The 21,077-nt window shown below is 47.3% G+C and overlaps 1 protein-coding gene across 3 annotated transcripts in view; it reads left to right on the forward strand.

The window, feature by feature from the left end:
• ADD2 (adducin 2) overlaps positions 1 to 21,077 on the forward strand; it is a 111,720-nt gene that overhangs the window by 36,451 nt on the left and 54,192 nt on the right. The window contains exons 1-2 of one of the 3 annotated variants that reach the window (XM_050754415.1): positions 14,334 to 14,398; positions 18,865 to 18,983. The gene's annotated coding sequence lies outside the window, so the exon portion shown is untranslated. Of the gene's footprint in view, positions 1 to 14,333; positions 14,399 to 14,535; positions 15,015 to 18,864; positions 18,984 to 21,077 lie in introns of those variants that run through there. The other 2 variants (XM_050754414.1, XM_050754413.1) reach the window with 2 other exon arrangements.

Raw genomic sequence — 21,077 nt, forward strand, 5'->3', positions numbered from 1 at the left:
TTTCTCAGTTGGACAGGAATTAGTTGATGACTTACTGTAAGCTCAGCATTCAGCAAGGGGCGTACATCTGGATCTGTGTAGATGAACTTTAGGAAGGAGTGTCGCTGGCTACATCCAGAGCTGTTTTTGGTTGATTGACAAAATGGTTTTGCAAACTGTGAAGACCCAAATGCTTCATACTATATATTTTCGTACAACTTCATGCCGTGGTTCCAGCCCATTCACTTTGTCCTGCCTTCCTTCAGAATCATGGCTGGGTTCTCCCCTGCTGCCTGTGCCACTTCATCCTCTCAACTCAATGAGAAGGGAGGGGAAAATTGAAAATATGACCATAAACATTACCTTGGGGCATCAGGTCCCACAGAATATCAGCGGTTTCATTTTTCTTGTGGTGCCTCAAAAATGAAAGGTGGGAGGTACCCCAAAGAATTTCCGTTTGTTGTCTTCTGGTGCAGACACTGTCACTCATTGGAAGATTTGGTTAAGGGAAACTTAAGGCTGGTTGGTGCAGTGTCTACCTCCTCTTGTGGGACTGCCTGACATGATACATATGGGCTGGCCATATAGCAGGTGCTGCCTAATGAAGGCTGTGTCCCTGAGGAACAGCAGAACTCAGCAGTGCATCTCTGTGGGGTCTGTAGAGGGATTTGTCTTTTCTCAAGCAGCCCATTTATAACTCCAGCAAGAGACCGTGCAGCCACACATGGTCACTGGGCCTTGAGAAATGAGGGGATTAGAAGGGTCTTGAGGTGTCCTCTGCTTGCACTTTGGTGTGTACCATCTCATGCGCTGAACCAATTCCTGCTGAGCGCACCTTTTAATGAACGCTATTCTGGGTGCTGGGGATATGGTGGTGTGCAAAGTCAGACAAGGCTCTGTCTGCTTAAAACTTCCAGTCTAGTGACAGGTGAAAGCACAGTCTAGTTCTTTGCTATTTTTAGGATTTCAATAAAGAAGTTTCCGCAGTGAACTTTCTCCTAATTGCACATAGTCTTTGCCATTACCTTTGTCCTCTGCTTTAGTGTCAGCTTTCTGCTCATGTCTCCTTTACCCTAAAGAGGAAGCAATCCTGAGACAGTAGTAGGTGTGGACAGTGGCGTCCTGTCCAGGCAAGGTAGTCCTGGGCAGAGCCTGGGTAAGCAGACATTTCTTCCTCCTTTTCTCTTTGGTGCCCCATCAATTTCTAAATACCCCTTTTCCCCACTTGCCCGGGTGTCCAGGACCCCCCATTACAATAAAGCAAGGCAGCCTGCATCCTCCTAGTATATTCCCCTAAGCACTCCATATTTTCTTTGGGTTCTCCAACCTGTCAGCCCCTGATGTCTGCAAAGCACCAGGAAGAAAGCTGTCTCATTCGGCCACATTGATGTATGAAGGATTAAAAATTTAATCACATGTTGCTTAATGACAGGACTGTGTTCTGAGAAATGCATTATGAGGTGATTTCATCATTGTGGGAAAATCAGAGAGTGTATTATACAAACCTAGCCTGCTACACACCTAGGCAATATGGTCTAGCCTATTGCTCCTAGGCTACAAACCTTGCAGTGTGTGACCGTACTGAATACTGTAGGCAATTACAACACAATGGTAAGTATTTGTGTATCTAGACATAGAAAAAGTACAGTAAAAATATAGTGTTATAATCTTATGGGACCACCATCATATATGTGGTCTGTCATTGACCAAATCATGCAGCATGTGACTGTATCTGATCAACTCTTCCAGGAGCACTGACTTTTAAAAAGAGGAGACATATTAGTCAAATCAATCTTTAAATGATTGAACTTCAGGCAAAGAGGAGTAGGGGAGGATATGTAAGTGGCCTGGTGAGATTTGGGGCAGAGAGGCCAGCCTCACTTCATGCCCGTACATTAGCTTGCCTTGCCTCTCAGGCTCACGTAGACTGTGGCTATTTTGTCCTCCAAACACAGGACACAACAGGTGTGTGTAAATGTGTGCATGTGTATCCATGTCTTCTTGTTAGGTCGCTGTTTAACTTGCATGAGTCTGTGTAACTAATTTTGGCCCATAAGCCCATGACGGGCGGAGGGGATCTGCCTTTTGAAGAACCTCTGTGTGCAGAGGCCCAATGTGGTATCACGTTCACATGTTCCCAGCATCCAACTCCAGAGCAGTCACTTTCATCTTCTCACCCCTCCATTAACACAGTGGGGAAGGGCTGAGACATCTCACGTAAACCCTCCCAGGGCTGCAATTTGGGAGCAAAATAGGATTCATTTTCTTGACACTATATTTCACCATTTACAAATGGTAACTATTGCCTGTGGGACTCTTGAGAAATCATGAAGTGTTAATTAGCAGAAGCACTGTGTATTTAAAATATATGGCACGCTTAAATAACTATTACTTTAAACCTACTTTGCAGAGTTGAGAAACCATCTGGTCCAAAAATGTGTGGATTTGAATTTTGCTGCACATATTAAAAGAAAGTTTTAAATACTTTTAGAAATGGTCATTTTGTATTACGTTAGTTTCCTTAAGTATGAAAATAGAGGCTGGAAACGGAAGCGTGGAAGCGGGCAGTGACCTGGCTGTGGTCACAGTCTGGGCTACTCTAGTTGACGTCTCCATCTCTCAGAAACAAGGTTTAAATAGCTCCTGATAGTCCAAGGGGGTATTTAGAAAGTGAAAGGACTGGAACTGCAACTGTGGTTGTTCCTTAGAAGCCACACATTTCAAAACTGTTGACCCCAATAACTCTGGATTCTTTTGGATTGAAACTAAAAAGGAAGCATGTCCTGCCATATTTTGCAGAGGTGTGGAGTACAGAAACTGAGAAACCCAGGCCAGTCACTGACAACTAAGTGTCCATGAGTCTTTTTTGGACAAAGCACACCGCTCTTGGCCTTGGTTTCTTCATAAGTTCCATGAAGGGGTGGGGAGAGGTTGGGCCATGTTTCAGTCAGGGCCTAACAAGGTAAATAGAAATTTCTTCAAGTGTTTCAACAGAGGAAATTTAATGCAGAAAATTTACACAGGTAATGAAGGAGCTGAAAACCAACCAACCAACAAACAAGGCTTGGGGAGGTGGCCCAGAGACCTACCCTGAGGCAGAGGGAGGAAGGAGATAGTGTTATTCCAGCCCAGGGGCCAGGGTCACCCTGCAGAAACTAGAAGAAACATGATGGGCCTCTGGCAGAAGCTGGGGCCATGGAGGAGATATTTCTTGAGACAGTGCGTGAGGGGAGGAATGCCCTGGCATCTTCTCTCATCTTCAGGCAGTGGCTCTAATCGCCCCCAACCCAGCATGGAGCCAGCTGCCATGGGAGCCTGCAGGGGTCAGCAGGAAAGGCTGAGGAATGGGTAGGCCAGTGAAGGCCCAGCCCAGGCTGCCTTCAAAGTCTCTGTAACTCTGACATTCAATGAGAGCTGGAAGCTCAGCGTATCTTTGAGAGTATGCCAGTGGAAAACCATGCCGACAGGCCCGAGTGATCTTCATGAGGCTTCCCTACTTCCCCACCATCAAAAATAAACATTGCCAAGGTGACTTTTCTGCACTGGACTTGCCTGTGTGGGAGTAAAACAAGGCAAGTCCTCAAGGAAGGTGTCTGTGTGTGGGTAGGAGGAGGATGAGAAGGAGGAGTTAGAAGAGGGTTTATGCCTGTGGGTGGAAAGGGACACACGAAGCCAGACCCAAAGGCACAGACATCAAAGGGCTTCTCCCATGAGTGGAGATAGTTACTATCTGTGCAAAAAGTATATATCCCATCATAAACTAACTCACAAAAGGGCAATATCCATAGCATGTTTTTCTAGAACATTTAATGTATTTTCACACACAATACCTTTTCAGAGAGTGTCTTCAATCAATACCTGTCAAACTGGATTGATTTGGTATCCACTCACCTAATGCACCTCTTCTCAAAGGAGGACAAGTGGTATTGGCAGGCACACTCTGACATCAGCCCAGGACTGACTCCTCACACATGTGTCTCAGCCGTGGTGAAATTTGAGGTGCAGACTGACCCCCACTGTGGGCTTCAGGCTCTTTATCTGTAAAGCGAGGGAGTCGGGTATATGCTAAGGGCCATCTCGACTCTGTCACACTAGAGCCCAGCCCAGAAACCCTGGCAGACAGATACTGGAAATGGCCCTTTAAGGCACTGGGAAAGAGAGCACATACAGGCCATGCCCTATGAGGTCCAGACAGCGGGCACTGCAGTGGCCTCAGGGACAGACAAGAGTGACCAGCAGAAGCTCCAGGCATTTACTTGCCTTTCTTGAATATGACATGGGAAGAATGCAGAGCACAGCAGTGTTTCTTCTGAATTCGCTTTTCTCTGCTATGCCCTTGCCCTTGAACCTCACAAAGCTTCTCCTCTCTCAGCAAAAGGCCCCTACAAATCCACGGACGTCCTCGAAGGTCCCATCCTCCTGTTCTTATCCTGTCTCCCTTGCCTGGCAATTCTGCATTCTATAGAGACAGAGTCTCCCTCTGTCGCCCAGGCTGGAGTACAGTGGCACGATCTCGGCTTGCTGCAACCTCCACCTCCTGGGTTCAAGCAATTCTCCTGCTTCAGCCTCCCGAGTAGCTGGGATTACAGGTGTGCATCACCACGCCCAGCTAACTTTTGTATATTTTAGTAAACAGGGTTTCACCATGTTGGCCAGGCTGGTCTCGAACTCCTGACTGCAAGTGATCTGCCCGCCTCAGCGTCCCAAAGTGCGGGGATTATAGGCGTGAGCCACCACACCTGGCCAATTCTGCATTCTAAAAATCCAAGGAGCCAGTGAGTCAAGGCAGGCTTTTCTGGGAGTTCAGGGAAGAAAAGGGTCTGAGGGAGTGGAAAATCTGGGAATACTCATAAAGGAGTCATTTTTGTCCTGACTCATCTACAGAGATGAGTAATAGCAGGAAAAGAAGGCAGTTTAGTGATAAATGGGAGGCACTAGAGCCCAGGAGAGGGAGAGGGAATTAGGCGTTGGGGATTGGAGGGATGGATGAGGAAGGGGAAAGTTCTGCTGGACCCCAGCCACAAAGGGGAGTGTTATCACATATTGGGGAGTGTTGGGCTGGTGTGGGCTTTGTCTGGAGTGAGCATTTCATGTAAAAGAGTGGGAGATGATTTAATGGTAGCCCAAGGAGCTTGAAAGCCATGAGATAACTTTATCCTATTGTCCTGAAAGAAACGGCAGGGTCCCAGTCTTCCTGCTCTGAGTCTATGGCAGACACTGGAAATCAATCCTAGCATTCTTCCCACGGAGTGAAGAAGGACTGAAGCCCTTCAAAGATAGCCACTACCGGTTGATCAGAGCCTGTACGTGGTATAAAGCTTTGTGACCATTTGGCTGTGGACCACAAGAAGTCACGGATGGTTTTTCTGGAGCATTTTGAAATATAACCCTGTGTGTGGGATGCATTGTGGGGTGGGGGCTGGAGAGAGAGCAGTGGGAGAATCCAGTGAGAATGTAGGCTAAGGGCTGTCTGTATCTCCTACCGATTCCTGTGTTGGATTTGGTAGACCAGCTTTTTAAAAATGTTGTTGACGTAGGCTTTTTTAGTGGGTAAAGCTACCTCCCCCATCCTGGGGCATGCATGCCAGGGGCCTCTCCTCTCTTGTCTACCAAAATGAGCGTCTCAGTACCCAGTCACAGAAGAGCAGAAGCTACATTAGAGGTGAGCTCTTGTCTTCTTTTTGGATCAAGTGTTTTTTGCCCATAAAAGCATTAACACAAAAGTCTTGATTTATACATTTCCATCAAGTTCATTGAAATTAGGAAACTGGAATTCTGTCACCAACATTTCCATTCTCCCAGGAATTATTCTGGGTCCTCCATAAGGCAGGGATCATAAAACCTTTTTCCCCCGCCCTAGCAAAAAGGATGCGACTACTTCTTGGTTGACCCTGTTAGGGAGTGATGAACTAGAGCAGTCAAAACCCATTAGCATTGCCCGGGTGAGCTGCTATTCAATTCAGAAGCATTGATTGAGCCCAGGGACAAATGCCACTAAAGGTCAATGGCTTGCTTCTACTCTTTATCCCGCAGCTGAAAGCTGGGCTCTCATATGCTGTCACAGGGGCCCAGCATTGTTGTGGCTCACTGGATCTACAACCTCTGCCCCTTTGTTTCCAGTGGTTTCGTTTGTCATCATGGTACTGCTGATGACAATACATTCTTAAACCTTGCTACTCAAAGTGTGGTTTGTGGACCAGCAACATGGGCATCACTGGGGGCCTTTGAGACATGCAAACTCTCAGCCCTCATCCCAGACCTGCTGAATCCGAATCTGCAGGTTAGCAAAATCCTCAGGTGGTTTGCATGTACATCGTGGTTGGAGAAGCGCCATGACAGTTTTGGAGGCCAGAAGTCCAAAATTATGGTGTCAGCAGGGCTGTGCTCCATCCAGAAGTTCTGGGGGAGAATCTTTCCATGCCTCTCCCAGCTTCTGATGGCTCCTGGTGTTCCTTGGCTTGTGGCTGCCTCCATTCTCTACCTCCATCTTCACATGGCCATCTCCTCTGTGTCTGTGTCTTATAAGGATACTTGTGAAGGGATTTAGGGCTTACCTGGATGATCCAGGATGATTTCATCTTCAGATGCTTAACTTTATTATGTCTGTGAAGATCCATTTTCTAAATAAGATCACATTCACAGGGTCTGGGAGTTAGAACACACACACACATATATATTTTTGGCAGGGAGTTGGGGAGGAATATTCAACCCAATACAGATTCCCTTGGAACATTCCCAGGCAACATTCTTCCCAGGTCCTCACTTGTACTCACCTTCTTCAGCTAGTGCAGCCGAGTTTTCTGATTTACCCACACTGACTGTAAACTGTCAGATAAGACCAGCATTATTGAATGCTTCTTCTGTGACAGGCATTATCCTAAGTGTTTTACATGGATGAACCCATTTAATTGCAACAGCCCCTTGGGGTGGCTACCATAATTACCACTCTACTTTACAGATGAGGAAACTGAGGTACAGGGTGGTTCAGTAACCCTTGAAGCTTGGAAAAGTACACCCAAGATATAAACTAGGCAGACTGCACCGTCTTTGTTCTTCACCCTTATGGGATAATGCTTCTGAGATTACGAAGGGTTTAAAAGGTTATCTTCCCAACAGAAAGAAGAGGCAATAGAGGAGAGAGATGACATCAGAGGACTTTGTTCCACTTTCTGGAGAGACTTGGGCACAAAGAAAGCCAAGATACAGTGTGGACGTCTGTCCTGTCCACACCCAACACTGCATAAAGTTTGGGGCCCCCCAGCTGTTGGCACGTGGAGGATGTAGAGCACATCTCCCTCACCACTGAGTGGCTGGCACCTAGTACAGTGCCTCGCTTCTGTCAGAGGAGCACAAGCACGGCTGTGGCCGGCAGCAACCCTGAGTCCTGCAGCCTTGAGGGGGGCCCAAGTCAAGGAGACCCCAAAGCAAAAGCAGAGAGCCTGGCGGGGGGCCAAGAGCCACAAGAGAGATGACAGCAGGCCTCCTTGTGGGGAGCTTGGGGGAGCAGCCCAGGGAGCCATGCAACCTGGCCTGAGCTCCGGAAAACCCACATGCATGGTGTGTGTGGGGGAGCAGTGTGGGGCTAGGTGAGGGTAGAGACATACCTGCCCTGGGCAGGTGCACTGCTTCATTAGGAAGCTGGCAGCTGAGCCAAGTTCTGAAGCCCTCATGAAGAGGCTACCCAGAAATGCAGGGGGAACATTTTTATGGCAGAGGTACTGCAATGGCCGCCATTTAGAAATGAGCACACAGTGGTGGAGGGGCTCACCCAAGGCAGCACAGCTGCTGAGGCCCTCATTCCACAGCACGGGGTGGGCCCTGGAATGACAGGCGCATGGCAGAACAGTGCCTGGCACAGTGCTTGGACAGAGAAGGCACTTGAAAGTATGTATATTGAGTCCACCCCAACACCTTTTTCATTTAATACCACGAAGGTACATGTTTCCACAAGACAGCTTTTAAGGCCTATGCCATGTGTACATCATGCAAGGAGGTCTTTAGGTGGATATTCACTGTGGCCTCATCACTGGGCACTTTTGGTCCATACGCTGCCTTGGGCTAATATATTCCATTTGTTTGCTAACCAGTATATGAATCCTCATTGAATGTGCTTGAAATGCCTTAAGTGGTGAGAGGTGGGGTCTCCCCTTGCATTTACCCTCCTTATACCATTCATGATTTTTGGCCTTTGTTTGTAGCCCTTTGCCATTTTTTTCCCTCCAGGCCAAAAATCTGACCCCATTCTTTGAGTTCCAAGCTCAAAGAAGATCCTCCTGAGGTGCAAGTGTGTCAGGAGACGGCTGGGCACAGCATTTTGTGCTTGTAATTAATGGCTGTGTCAAGGGGGTCAGGGAATTAGCTGAAAAAACCTGTAACCCAGTCCAGACATTCTCACCAGGCATGCAAGCAGTGTTGTCACCAACACCGTGGGCTGCAGATTACCTGCTCAGATGGAAAAGCAGAGCCCACCATTTAGAGTGCATATCAGCTAAAAATCTACCTATGTCTTGTAGTGCAGAAATTCAGCAGCAGACATAACCTGCCTGATTTTATTCAGCTCGTTTCAGATTCGTTGATGTTCCCTTGAGAACATTTGATGGAGCAGTCAGCCCAGATGTGTGCTTGCTGACTAGATAAAATCCAGACTGTGATAAAGAAAAAAAAAATTCAGTTGTTGCAGTGTTAAGAACCCATATGAGGAATGATTTAATAGTAGCACCTAACATTTATGGAGTCCTTAGTATTTGTCAGACCCTGTGCAAAGCCTGTGCTTTCATATATTATCTTATATAATCCTCTGAGGAGGGACTGTTCTTCTCCACATTGGACAAAGAACCTGGGGTTTAGAAAAATTAAGCAACTTGTTCAAGGTCACAGAACTAGAAACAGGCAGAGCTGGGATTCATTCCTAGGCCCTTCGTGCCATTCAGAGCCTGGATTTGTAGCCATGGTGCTATATGGTGGAACCAATTCCCTGGGTCCTTCATGTAGAGAAATAGTTTGGGGCCTCTATGGAGTTATTTACCCCCTCCCCACCATAGTTCTTAATTTTCTCTCTACTCCCAACTTTGGGAAAACACAGGGCAGAATCAAATGGCAGATTTGGGAATGTTCTTGTAGAGAGAATATAGGGGATGGGAACTAGCATTGATCGAGCACCTACTATGTGCTATGTCCCTCTGGAGAACAAAAGCCCTTGTGGTTTTCATGGACTGAGCCTAATCAGAAATATAGGTGGTGGGTCAATTGCCATTTTTATCTCATCTTGTTGCCTATCATCTTAGTCTGGTCTTGCCTTATGACATTAAGCTCTTATTTCACAGTAGAAGAAGATGCTTCCTCAGCAGATGTACTGAGATATACACTGAGTGAAAACCTGTTTGGGGGCCATGCACATCAGTGCCTTGTCGTAGCTCTCAGGACACTGTACTGGGCAGAAGCATGGATTGACAGCCAACAAATCTGGTCTACTGATAAGCCCTGAATCCACGTGTCAAGGGGCTCTCCCAAGGCCCTCATGGCCTGTTTCTCTTGTCTCATCCTTCAGCTCCCTGACCCAGTAGATGATATGCCATCCGCCATGTAAAAGGCAGTCCCAAAGTAGTGACACCAGTTTCTAAGTTGAGTTCCTTACTTCATTGATTCTAAGACACACATTTTCCCCCGCATTTCAACATCTTTGAAGTTGGGATGTGTCCCCCAATCAATGATGACTTATAATTATAGTTAGCAATGTTTTTTTTTCTTTCTCAGTAATATTTAAAATAATTGGTGTGCCAATTAATCAAGGATGTCTTATAATTGAAGAATACAGTCATGCCAATGCTCATTTTATTTTTACCCCTCTATCAAATCAACACCTGGGCTTCGATCTCTCAGCCTTCACTTCTGAGACCTACATCAAAGAAAGGTGTTCTTTATGCTCATCTGTGTGACTCACCTCCCATGCCATTCCTTTAAGCAGGAGATGTCCTAGAAGTGAGGCTGGCCTGGGTCTCCAGGATCTGATAGTCCTGTTATCAAATTGCTATCATGATGTTTATTTTTCATTCCCTCCTTCCTCTATCTTATTAATAGTTTTATGGCATGACAGGAAATTGCAAAGCAGGGGGTCATATTTTAAGATTTGTGGGCTCACCTAAGTATTTATTTCCTTGAGTCTGATGTTAGTCACCAATCACTCCACCATCCAGAAATGAGTTTGATTGAATTTTAAGTTTTCTCTAAATGGACTACCCATTTAAAAAATCTGCATGTGGGAATGGGCTGGTTTCCTTGATAATTGTCCTTTTGTATCTCTAATTTTAATTGGACTAATCATTAAGGTAATTTCTTTGTTCATGTTAGTACAGAAATTGCCTGGACGTATTAAAAGTCACTATTAATTATGTGTGCATCACACTTGATTTCCAGAAAACATGTGGCTTTCTCATCACATTTTGCCAGAAGCTATTTTCCCTGAAGGTTGTATCTTAGGGGACTTGATTTCACCTTATTTGAGAATAAAGGAAAACAATTAGAAATATCTTGAGAAAATACATTTCAGGGGAAGATAAATTATCTGGAGGACTCAAAAGGAGCATTTACCTCTTATAATAACCTGCTATAGGAACCAGAAGAATGTTAGAAAGCTGGTATCCTTAGTATATATGGCTCAAAAAGACATGGTTTCTAAGAAATAGAGTCATGGGGGGAGAATAGACTAAGATGAAAGATTTGAGGTGAAAATGGAGATAAAGTAAGGATAGTATGCAAAATGATAAAATGTTTAATATCAGCATTAAAATCCACATGAATTTTGCTGAATTAAAATCAGTGAAGTGGGAAATACCGACAGACCGTCAGAATGTAAGGAAAATTTCAACAACAGAATCAGTGAGACGATAACAATAGATTTAGAGAGCAGAGATCCAACATATGGATAACTGGTGATCCTGCAGGAGACACTAGAATAAGACTATTCTGACCTAAAGGCAGGTGGGAATGTGTTTTTCAGGGTAGGTGACCTGCCATAACAACAGCCTCAGAAACTCCAATCAAATAGATGCTCAGTGGGCTGCTTGCAGTGACTTCCCGTTTTCTTCCATTTGGTGGCTGCATCATTTCCTAGAGCCTGGAAGTTTCCACTGCATCCTCTGCCTCCAGCAGGGAGGCAAGGGAGGAGTAAGGGAGTGGAGAAGGCACCTCTGCTCTTAATTGCCTTGGCTTGGCTGCTGGGGATGACATTATTTCTGCTTACTTTCCACTGGCTTACATTCCCTAGGGTCCTGTCCAGACAGAAGCGGGGCTGGGAAACATGGGCTCCCAGGAAGAAGAGGAAATGGGTTTGGGGAGCACATAGCATTGTCTCTGACACATGGATACGCAAACATACACACAGAAATATACAGAAGGTGAAACAGCTCTTTCCTTAATATCCCCATAATAAAATCCAATAAGTGAAGTGGAAAATACTGACAAACTGTCAGAATGTAAGGAAAATGTCAACAACAGAATCAGTGAGACGATAACAATAGATTTAGAGAACAGAGATCCAACATATGGATAACTGGTGATCCTGCAGGAGACACTTAGAATACAGAATCATCAGAGAGAGGAGTGAACAGTCAAACAACATCTCTCCTATTTTCGCTATCCTAGGAATGGACAGTCAACATCTCTCCTATTTTTGCCATCCTATTCTTAACACCCTGTCATGGCCTGAGCCTCACTGCTCAGGCTTTTGAGATGTCTCCACATGGATGTTCCAGAGGCCAGCAGTTCCCCATGTGAGCCTTTTGACCTCCTACCCTTAACATACTCCCTCTGCTTCCCACCATCTCCTCTCTCTGGGCCTACTAACTCCTCCTTCCCCTCCTCCACACCAGCACTCCCAAGTCTCATTTCAGTTTTGAATGTTCACAGCTTCCCCAGTCTGGAGAGGGGAGAGATAGTGCAGGATTACCCTCCAGTTTAGATGCAAAATGTTCCTATTTTCTCTTATGCCCAAACAGTGGGGGGAAATGCCCAATAAAAAGAACCCACAAAACAACTTCAACCTTAATGTGCCAAATGAGCATTTATTCCCACCTCTTATGGCTTAGGATATGGCTTATTCTATTAGACAAAAAAGGATACATACCCGATAGCTGTTTCCTGGATTTCTTGACGGGGGGTGGTTGGGGATGGGGACAAGACAATCCTGTCACATGATCCAATGAGTTACACTTTACCTTCCTATTGAAGGACAGATGCTCTCAGATTGGGCCAAGGAGCAGAATCAACTGTTTCATGTTTGAATTTGATTGAGGTGAAACTTTTCAAAATATAGCTCCATTGAGTTGCCTGAAGGCAAAAGGCAGGCAAGGTGACTGCTTAAAAGTATCTGTGACTGGATTCCAGGACAGCTTGAGGTGCAACAGTAAATCAGGACAGTCAGCTCAATTAGACAGCCTTTTTGATGGGCTTTTATCTGCATAGTCTCCCAGTTCGACCTTTTTACTGAAGGCACTGAGTATGGGAAGACTGAGCCCAGCCATCCTGCTAGCTCAGCACTGTCTCTGTATCACCAGGGCTTCCCCAACAACCCTTTCTTTCCTTTCATGAAGGCATGAGGTCCACATGGTTTTGTGATCAGTGGCAGAGGCTGCTGATGAGTGAGTTAAAGCCCAGTGCTGGAGCCTCGAGGTTAGGACCCCCGGTCACTTTCATGAACCTCCACCAGATCACTGTGCCCCAGTCTTGTAATCATCTGTCTGTGAGCCACCCCCCACGCCCCTGTCCTGGGCCTTTTGAGAAATGGGATTGCAGTTGCATCCCTTTGTGTCCCCAGTGGCGAGCCAGGTCCTGACCCATGGCAGATCTTTTAGTGGAAGGATTGTATTGAGTCCATATGAAGCAAGTCTCATAGGTGGCTGTACCTACACTGCAGTGACTGGCAGCCCTGGAAGTGCAGGTGGGTGACCCACCACCAGCTGTCACCACTGCAGCCCATCTGTCCTCTTGAGGGGCCAGTGGATCTTCTATACCTAAAAGCTCAGCTCACTTTGTCAGAGCGAGTCCCAGAGGTGCCTACTCTCTCCCTTGCCTCCTAATCCCCATTGCTGTGCTGGGAAAGAGCTTGGTTCTGGGCCCTGCATGCCAGAAATAGGAAGTAGAATCATCCTTTCTGGTGCTGGCCAAGTCCTCAGGGCTTCCACCAGGAATATAGAACTTGGGCTCTGGCCATTTGCTGATGTCCATTCCCCTCCCCGGCCCACTTCCTACCAGGCCCCTGGCATCTGCTCACCTTTGTTTGAATGAGGGGCAGAAAGTGTGGTGAAGTAAAAGGAGAACAGGCTCTGGAACTAGAGGGGTTCAAACCCAAGCTCTGTCGTTCACCAACTCTGCAGCCTGAATCAAGTCACCCAGGTTCCTGCAGTCTCAATTTCCTCTCCCGAAAAACCAGGATGCTGGGTCCTTCACTGCAGGGCTGGGCATAGCACTGGGCACTTATTGGAGTTTCACAGCTTTTGTGGATGGAATAATGTCTTTCTTCAGGATCTAACTCAGGACCTTGGTCCTCATAATGTGCACCCAAGGTTTCCAGTCTCCCTTCCCAAAAAGCGTTGAACCCATTCATTTCTGATCACCTCGGCATTCATTGTCAGGGCCCTGTAGTGTGTTGGCCTTAATAGTGAATTACATATCTGCGTATATGTGCATGTATCTGTGCATGTTTCATTTACATGCATGTTTTTCATGAATACAAACATGACTGTGGGCCTCTAGCAGGCAGGGCCATGTCTCGTTTCTCCCAGCCATCTTCCCTCTCACATCAATTCCAGTTCTTGCTCATTCCTGGGCAACAACAGATACTTGACAAATTAACTGTTGATTTAGTTAGCGGGTATGGGAATGATTCCAAGTCTGTAAGAAAGAATACTCAGTCCATTCATTCCCCAACAGTCTAATTCCGGGATAGAAGAACAGAAAAACATTGCCTACCGACTATTAGGTTTGAGGCTGTTTGCTGGAGGGCTTTTAAAATTCACTGGACTTCACTAGGAATGTTTGCACCAGGGATGCCCAGAAATAAGTAACTTACGGGGCCTGCAGCAGTGAAGGGGTTAAAGGATTCTTCCAACTAAGATGGACATAGACTTTACCCTCGCTGTCCTGCCTCTTTCTTTCTTCTTTACAACTATTTTTGGCTTAAATGATCACAGCAGTTAATACATAATCTAGAACTTTGTAAAACTCAGAAGTATTTGAAGAAATGGTGATAAGCTTTCCCTATAATCCCACTGGCCAGAGGCATGAGCTTTCTCTCTATCTGAACACATCAGGCAGGGTGTGGTCCAGTCCCTTATTCAACCGTCTTCATTTATTCTGCAAAAGTAGCAGCAGCTCAGCCCTGAGCGTCTCCTGTCTCACTTGTGGGAGTCTCATTCAGGGATCGGTGAGTCTGGCTTCTGACTTCAAGCCTAAGTCCTGGAACAAATGCTACACTGTCCTTGTTGGGAGCTGACCCGTAGGACCAGGGCCTGGGGCTTTCAGAGGCCAGGACAGCTGACAGACCCATAGCCATGGCTGTTGGGGAGCACCTGGGAAGTGGCAGCTTGCGTCTTTCCACTTTGAGCTCTGGGTGCTGAGCCACACAGACTGTCTCTTCCTGTCTGGAGACTCCCCCACTGAAGTGGCAGGAGACAGCGCCTGCCTCTGCTCAGGGCACATGAAGCTTAAGTTGATTTTAACAAAAAGTCAGACAACTCGGGCATCTGTTACTCCCCTTATAGACCTTTGTTTCTCTTATAGCCACAAGGAACGATCCATAGAAATGCGATTTCATACTCCAGTGGTTACATGTACTTGGTCTTCAGTGGGACGGGGAAGAAGATGCTTGGTGACAGGAAGCGCGTCTCGTGATGTGTAGTCTCCAGCTGCCATCCTACCAGGGCGAATCCCAAGCAGGGACCCTGCTGAGAGGCTGCAGAGGTGTGAGGAAGTGAGCTGGCCAGGCTGAGAGGGAGCTCCTGGGCTCCTCTGTGCACAGAGGAGGGTCCCAGGCAAGAGGGGTGAGGGGGTGCTCAAGGGAGGAGGTGAGAGAGAGAGAGAGAGGGCAGGACTGAACATGGGAGAGCCAAAGGGGTTGCTGTGTGTGTTGTATGGTATGTAATATTACCTTCTTCTCTTCTCCCCATAATTAATGTCGGATTTGTTAATGTAAGAGTTGCAATCTGTTGCTGGGTTCTGCCTCAAGTTAGGCAAGAAGGGTGGCTGAGGGGCCAGCCACTGGGTTATATACCAAGACAAGAGGTGATCTGGGCACTGAGGCACCTGCCATGCACTCCTCCATGAACACTCAGCACCTTAGCCTTCAGGGTCTGTCTCCTCACACTGTATCATGAGCTCCCCTCAGGCCTCACTTGCCGCTGGGACCTCAGGGCTGGACAGGGCTGCTTTGTTAAGCGGGCCCAGCTCTTCCCAATTTACCTTCAACTAACATTTGTTCAGCACCTAACTGGCACCAGGCTTTATTGCAACAGGGAGGATAGAGAAATGCAGAGACACAGGCCGCCTACCAGGAGCTCATGGTAATAGATTGTTGCTGCTGGGCTGCAAGTGGAATGGAAGAGGCAAGTAAAAGTGATGTGAGAGCCCAGGGCGGGGGTGTAGGGGACAGGCTTCCAGAGGAGAGGACACCTGAGCTGCAGGGAGGAGGTGAAGAGAGGAGGGTGTTCCTGGCAGACTCCAGCCCCAACCAAGAATCTGCTTTGTGCCTCTTGGGTCCTGGGAATAGCCCCTGGAGAGCGAGGCAAATGCAGAGAGGTCAGGGGGCTGGGAGTAGAGGTGTCATCTGAGTCTCAGCCTCATCCTACAGGGTAGCTGTCCTCAAGGAGAAGGGGCTGGGCAGAGGGAAAAATGCACAGCTCCCAGCTGGGCATCAATGGGCTTGGATTGTTAACATGGGGTGTGCATTTGGTTTGACAAAGCCCGTTCAGATTTAACATTTTATATTTGGAAAATGTGAAAAGTATACCTGCCATATTGGTAATAAAGGCTAAATTTGATTAGGTTTTGGTTGGAAAAGCAGGGCTTTAAAGAACAACAACAACAAAAAGTTCAGGAACACTGCCCCTGGCGACAGAGATGGATTTTTAGCAGGGCAGTGTCAGGCATGGGCCAGGAAAGACTGTGGGCCAGAGATCATTAAAGGATGGAGAGATGGAGGCATGATTCAGGGCGTGGCACTGCGGGTGGAGAGATATTTAGAACATAAAACCAGAGACCTTAGTGACCAATTAAATGTGCAGGGCAAATTGAGGGAGTCAAGGTGGGATCCCATGGTGGGATGCCTGGTTGGTAGGGGGCAGAGAGGAGGGGGTGGGGGAGGCTGTGGTGTGGGGTGGGCAGGAGTGATGGTCCGTTTGCAGGTTGACTTTTAAAGAGGCTGCAGGACACAGGAGTAGGCAAAGTTCCCTGAGTGTTTTATGTCCGGGCTTACAATCCAGAGCAGCCAACAAGGACTAGAATGCACTGCCCTAACTCCTGCTGCCTCACAGCCCAGCGTGATTGCACACCAAGAGCAGGGGGCCGGTGGCTCTGAGGGGGCTGTGCCTCTGGTGCTCTCTGAACCACCCAGGGGATGTCAGGCATCTGTTTTCACTACATGGGGCACCGTGGCTCACACTGTCCCTTGCATCTCTGCTCTGCCTGAGGGATGTGGGGGCTGGAAGCTGGAGAGAGCTAGGTTCTCAAAGCATGTGCTGGGAAGCTGAAGGCTGCACAAGGGGTGATGCTGTGCTTGGTACAGCAGCTTCAGCAGGCTCAGAGGGTTCTGTCTGGCCAGGATTATCTAAATTCCCCCAGGACAGCAGCTGGGGCCTCACTAGAGCAGCCCTGGCATTAGGCCTCTTTCTCTTCCTTCTCTCATTAAAGCTTGCTGATCTGGTGCCTGTCTTGCCTGCTCAGCCCAACTCCACGATCAGAGATTTGACAGTTTCATTGCCACAGGACAATGGTTTCTAGATAATACACTTGCCTCAAATACCTCTCAGGACTATTTTCATTTTAATCAGGGGCATAACACCATAACCCAAGGAATGTGCTCTGATGGGGAATTTCAGCAGCAGTGGGGGTTGGGGTGGGAATTATTTTGTTCACTGGATATTTACGTTGGGGATAAATGTTTGCTTTCTTACAGGAATGGTGCAGGCTACTTCTGGGGGCAAAGGATTAATTCTATTAGTAAACACAAAAAATAGCTGAGATTCTGAAAATTCAAATCTTAGCAGGTTATGGCCACAGGGCAGCCTCAGACCTTCTGGGGAAGGGGAGGAAGCTGGTGCTTGAGGCTGCAAGATTGGTCCTTAAGGAGGGCAGTGGAGATACATCAGCAAACCCCACCATTGGAGAGAGGCAGCATCAAGTGGTGGCTGGGACCCTGTTCTAGTTAAAAATAGAACCTTTGGGAGAAAGACCTTAGTCGGCACTGGATGTGCAGCGCGCAGAGTCTCGCTCTTAGAAGCAACTTACAAGTTCCTAAGTAGAATCATGAGCATCAGGACTGGGCTCAGGGACCATCCAGGCACTGAAACACTGAGCCCCAGGCCCCCTGGCTGGATTGAGGAGGAGGCTGAGCCTTAGTGGGTGTGCAGGTGTCCTGGATTCCCACAGGCACATTGTACCTACCAAGATGAGTTTTCCTTGTCCCTCATTGGTGGGACGAGTCTCTCCGAATGGCTCCACTCTGGACAGCACTGGGTCAGGGATGGACCTGAGCTGTCAGTGAGCCAGAGCCATGGGCAGGCAGCGGTAGGGTGGGGGTGGTCAGGGATGCTGCCAGCCCTGGATGAGACAGCCCCCAGCAGCTCTGGGTCAGAACAACAGGGTGTCCAAGTGAAAATGGAAAATGATCACTTGTCATCACTTGTCTTTATTTTTAAACATTTTGACAATTAATGCTTTGAAGACCTTGATTCCTAGGAGTTTTAGACTAGTAACTCACCCTAGTTTGTAAGGTATTAACAACTTTATATTCCTCCTTAGTAGTACTTTAGGATCTATTATGCAGGTATTCGCTGGGGCCTTTCTTCCCCTCGAACTCTAGGTGAAATGGCCTTGAATTCACCCATGGACAGCCTGTGCAAATCTAAAACTCTCCCATTTTCCTGGGATGCAGTATTCTTCAGGCTGCTTCTGCGTCTTGGGCTGCATCCAAACATCACTCACATTAGCATCTGTGAGTTTAGCAGCTGTTAGTGAAGTGTTTTGGGGGTCTTAGGAATGGAGATCCTCCCAGCTCAGCAACTAGCAACCCCGTCTGGGCTCGTGCAGGAGTTCCACATTCTGCACCCTCCACTAGGCCAGCGCAACTGCTGTCCCTGGAGGCCTTGCCAGCCAGGACTCAGCAAAGAGATTATCCAATTCTTTTCTTTAAAAGGAATTTTTATCCCAATTGTAAAGATAATGCAGCTTTCTTTACCTTTTTTTTTGAGACAGAGTCTCTCTCTGTCCCCCAGGCTGGAGTGTAGTGGCGTGATCTCGGCTCACTGCAACCTCCACCTCCCGGGTTCAAGCAATTCTCCTGCCTCAGCCTCCTGAGTAGCTGGGAGTATAGGCACCCACCACGATGCCCGACTAATTTTTGTACTTTTGGTAGAATGGGGTTTCACCATGTTGGCCAGGATGGTCCCGATCTCTTGACCTCGTGATCCCCCCACCTTGGCCTCCCAAAGTGCTGGGATTACAGACATGAGCTACTGCACCCGGCCTCTTTACCTTTTTAAAGGCATAATTTGCTTTTAAAATAAAAATTCGTTTCAAGTTCATTTTAAGGAATTTCCCAGAAGCTCTTATAAATCAGGTAAAGAGTCATGGTGGTGCAGGCAAGGCCCTGACATTTGTCGTGTTTGTGTGTTGCAGTTTCCACCTGGATGTTTGAGGTTGTGTAGATGTGGCCGGCACCCTTGAGAGTGGAACTGGGGGGTGCAGACTGAACACTGAACGGAAGGAGCCTTGGACAGGGCTGGGCCAGTCTCCCGGTAAGTAAGCAGCAGTTTCTGGCGGTGATGGGGGTGACGCACACTTTTTGGTTGGGCCCATCACATGAGGTGCAGACAAGGCCCTTTGCATGAGGATGAGCTTCCAGACACTCAGGTCATTGCCATGAACTCCCCTTATCCTGCTGACTCAAGACCTACCACAGAACCTGAAGGACCTTAGAAGTCACTAGTCCTCCCCCTGCCTGTGACTCAGCAAAGACAGAAGTCCCTTTACAGCATCCTGTGCTCACTCTGACTCCCAGCAGAGACAACTCCCCACCTGACAAGACAGCCTGTTCCACCTTCCCATTACTGAGCAGCTCCTGCCCTTAGGAAGTTCTCCCCTGTGCCCTCAGCTGCAATCTGCCTGTCTGTAAAAACCACCTAGTTTCCTAGTTCTGGCCTCTGAGGTTCTAGAGAACCAGCCTAATCCTTCTTCCACATGGCAGCCCAGCAGATGTTCTGGGGCAGAATGATGGAGTGGAGAAGTGCAGGATGTGGGGCTAGAGACAAACCTGGTTGAAATCCTGACTCCACTGTTATCTGTGTGACCTTGAGCAAGTTTGTTCATCACTTTGTGATTCAGTTTCTTTATCTTTATCTTTTTTTTTTTTGAGACAGGGTCTCCCTCTTTCACCTAGGTTGGAGTGCAGTGGTGTGATCTCAGCTCATTGCAACCTCTGCCTCCCAGGTTCTCCTGCCTCAGCCTCCCGAGTAGCTGGGACTACAGATGCACATGAGCACGCCCAGTTAATTTTTGTATTTTTAATAGAGATGGGGTTTCATCATGTTGGCCAGGCTGGTCTCACACTCCTGACCTCAGATGATCCACCTGCCTCGGCCTCCCAAAATGCTGGGATTACAGACATGAGCCACTGCGCCCGGCCTATCTTTATTTTGTTTAAGTAAAACTGGAACAATAATATCGACCTCATAGATTGGTCCTGGGGGCGAAAATACATCATGAATAAAAAGTTGCTTGGTAATATTATGTCACCAATTCCCTGTCATCAGCTGGCTGTCCTACAATTCAATTCAATTCTGACATGCACTACCCCAAGTTGAAGGGCACACAAGCTAACTACTACAAGGTAAAGGACAAGGTCACGAATATGACCATCCCCACCTCAGGCACCAGCCACAAGTGGGGTCCCCAGGTCACCCACACTTCCAACTGACTTGGCTGTAAATTTAGGAGTTCCCGTGACCCCTCTTCAGGTTCAATAATTCATTAGAATGAGTCACAGAACTCACCGAAAGCATGGTACTTGCAATCATATTTCAAAGGGTCCAACTCTGGAACACCCACATGGAAGAGATGCATCCATAGGTCAGGGTGTAAGGTGAGGCGCACAGAGCTTCTGTGCTCTCTCCTGTGGAATCCAGGCACACCACTTGCCCAGCACATCAATGTGTTCACCAACCAGGAAGTTCCCCAACACCTTGGAGTCCAGAGATTTTTTTTAAAAATCAAGGGGCGTTTGTTACAGAGGCATGAGTGGTTAAATCATTTGCCACTTGTCTGGACTCAATCTCTAGCCCCTCTCCCTGCTTTGGAAGTGGTGGGGTGGGGGGGCAGTGGGGGTGGAGCTGATGCTACAGGCTTCTAATCATGTGCTTGGATTTTCTGAGGTGGCTAGACACTTCCTTGAAACTAAGGGCCTATTATACGTCACCTTATTAGTATAAACTCAGGTTCAGTTGAAAGGCGCTCGTGATGAATAACAAAAGACATTCCTACTGTCTTTTGGGCATTTTAGGAATTCCAAAGGTTTTTGAATCTCTGTGCCAGGAACCAGGGACAAAGACAAGATATAGTCTTTCTTATATCACACCTGGCTCATCACACGCTGGTCTCTGATCTCCAGCATCCTGCTTAGCTTCTTTTTTGTGATACCGAGGTTGACCTGTTCCCACTATCTGGTTGGGAAACTGGACATTCTCAGTCTTTTTCTGAATGTTCTTCTTTTTGTCAATATAGCTCAAGATTGAATTAGTTTTTTAGACTAAAACACATAATTACAGTTATTTAGTGTGCACCTGTTTATAATTGAATCACAAGCCTCTCATTACTTGAATTCCTAATGCTAAGAT

The sequence above is a fragment of the Macaca thibetana genome, chromosome 13 (genome assembly GCF_024542745.1).
Source record: "Macaca thibetana thibetana isolate TM-01 chromosome 13, ASM2454274v1, whole genome shotgun sequence".
Classification (NCBI taxonomy): Eukaryota; Metazoa; Chordata; class Mammalia; order Primates; family Cercopithecidae; genus Macaca; species Macaca thibetana.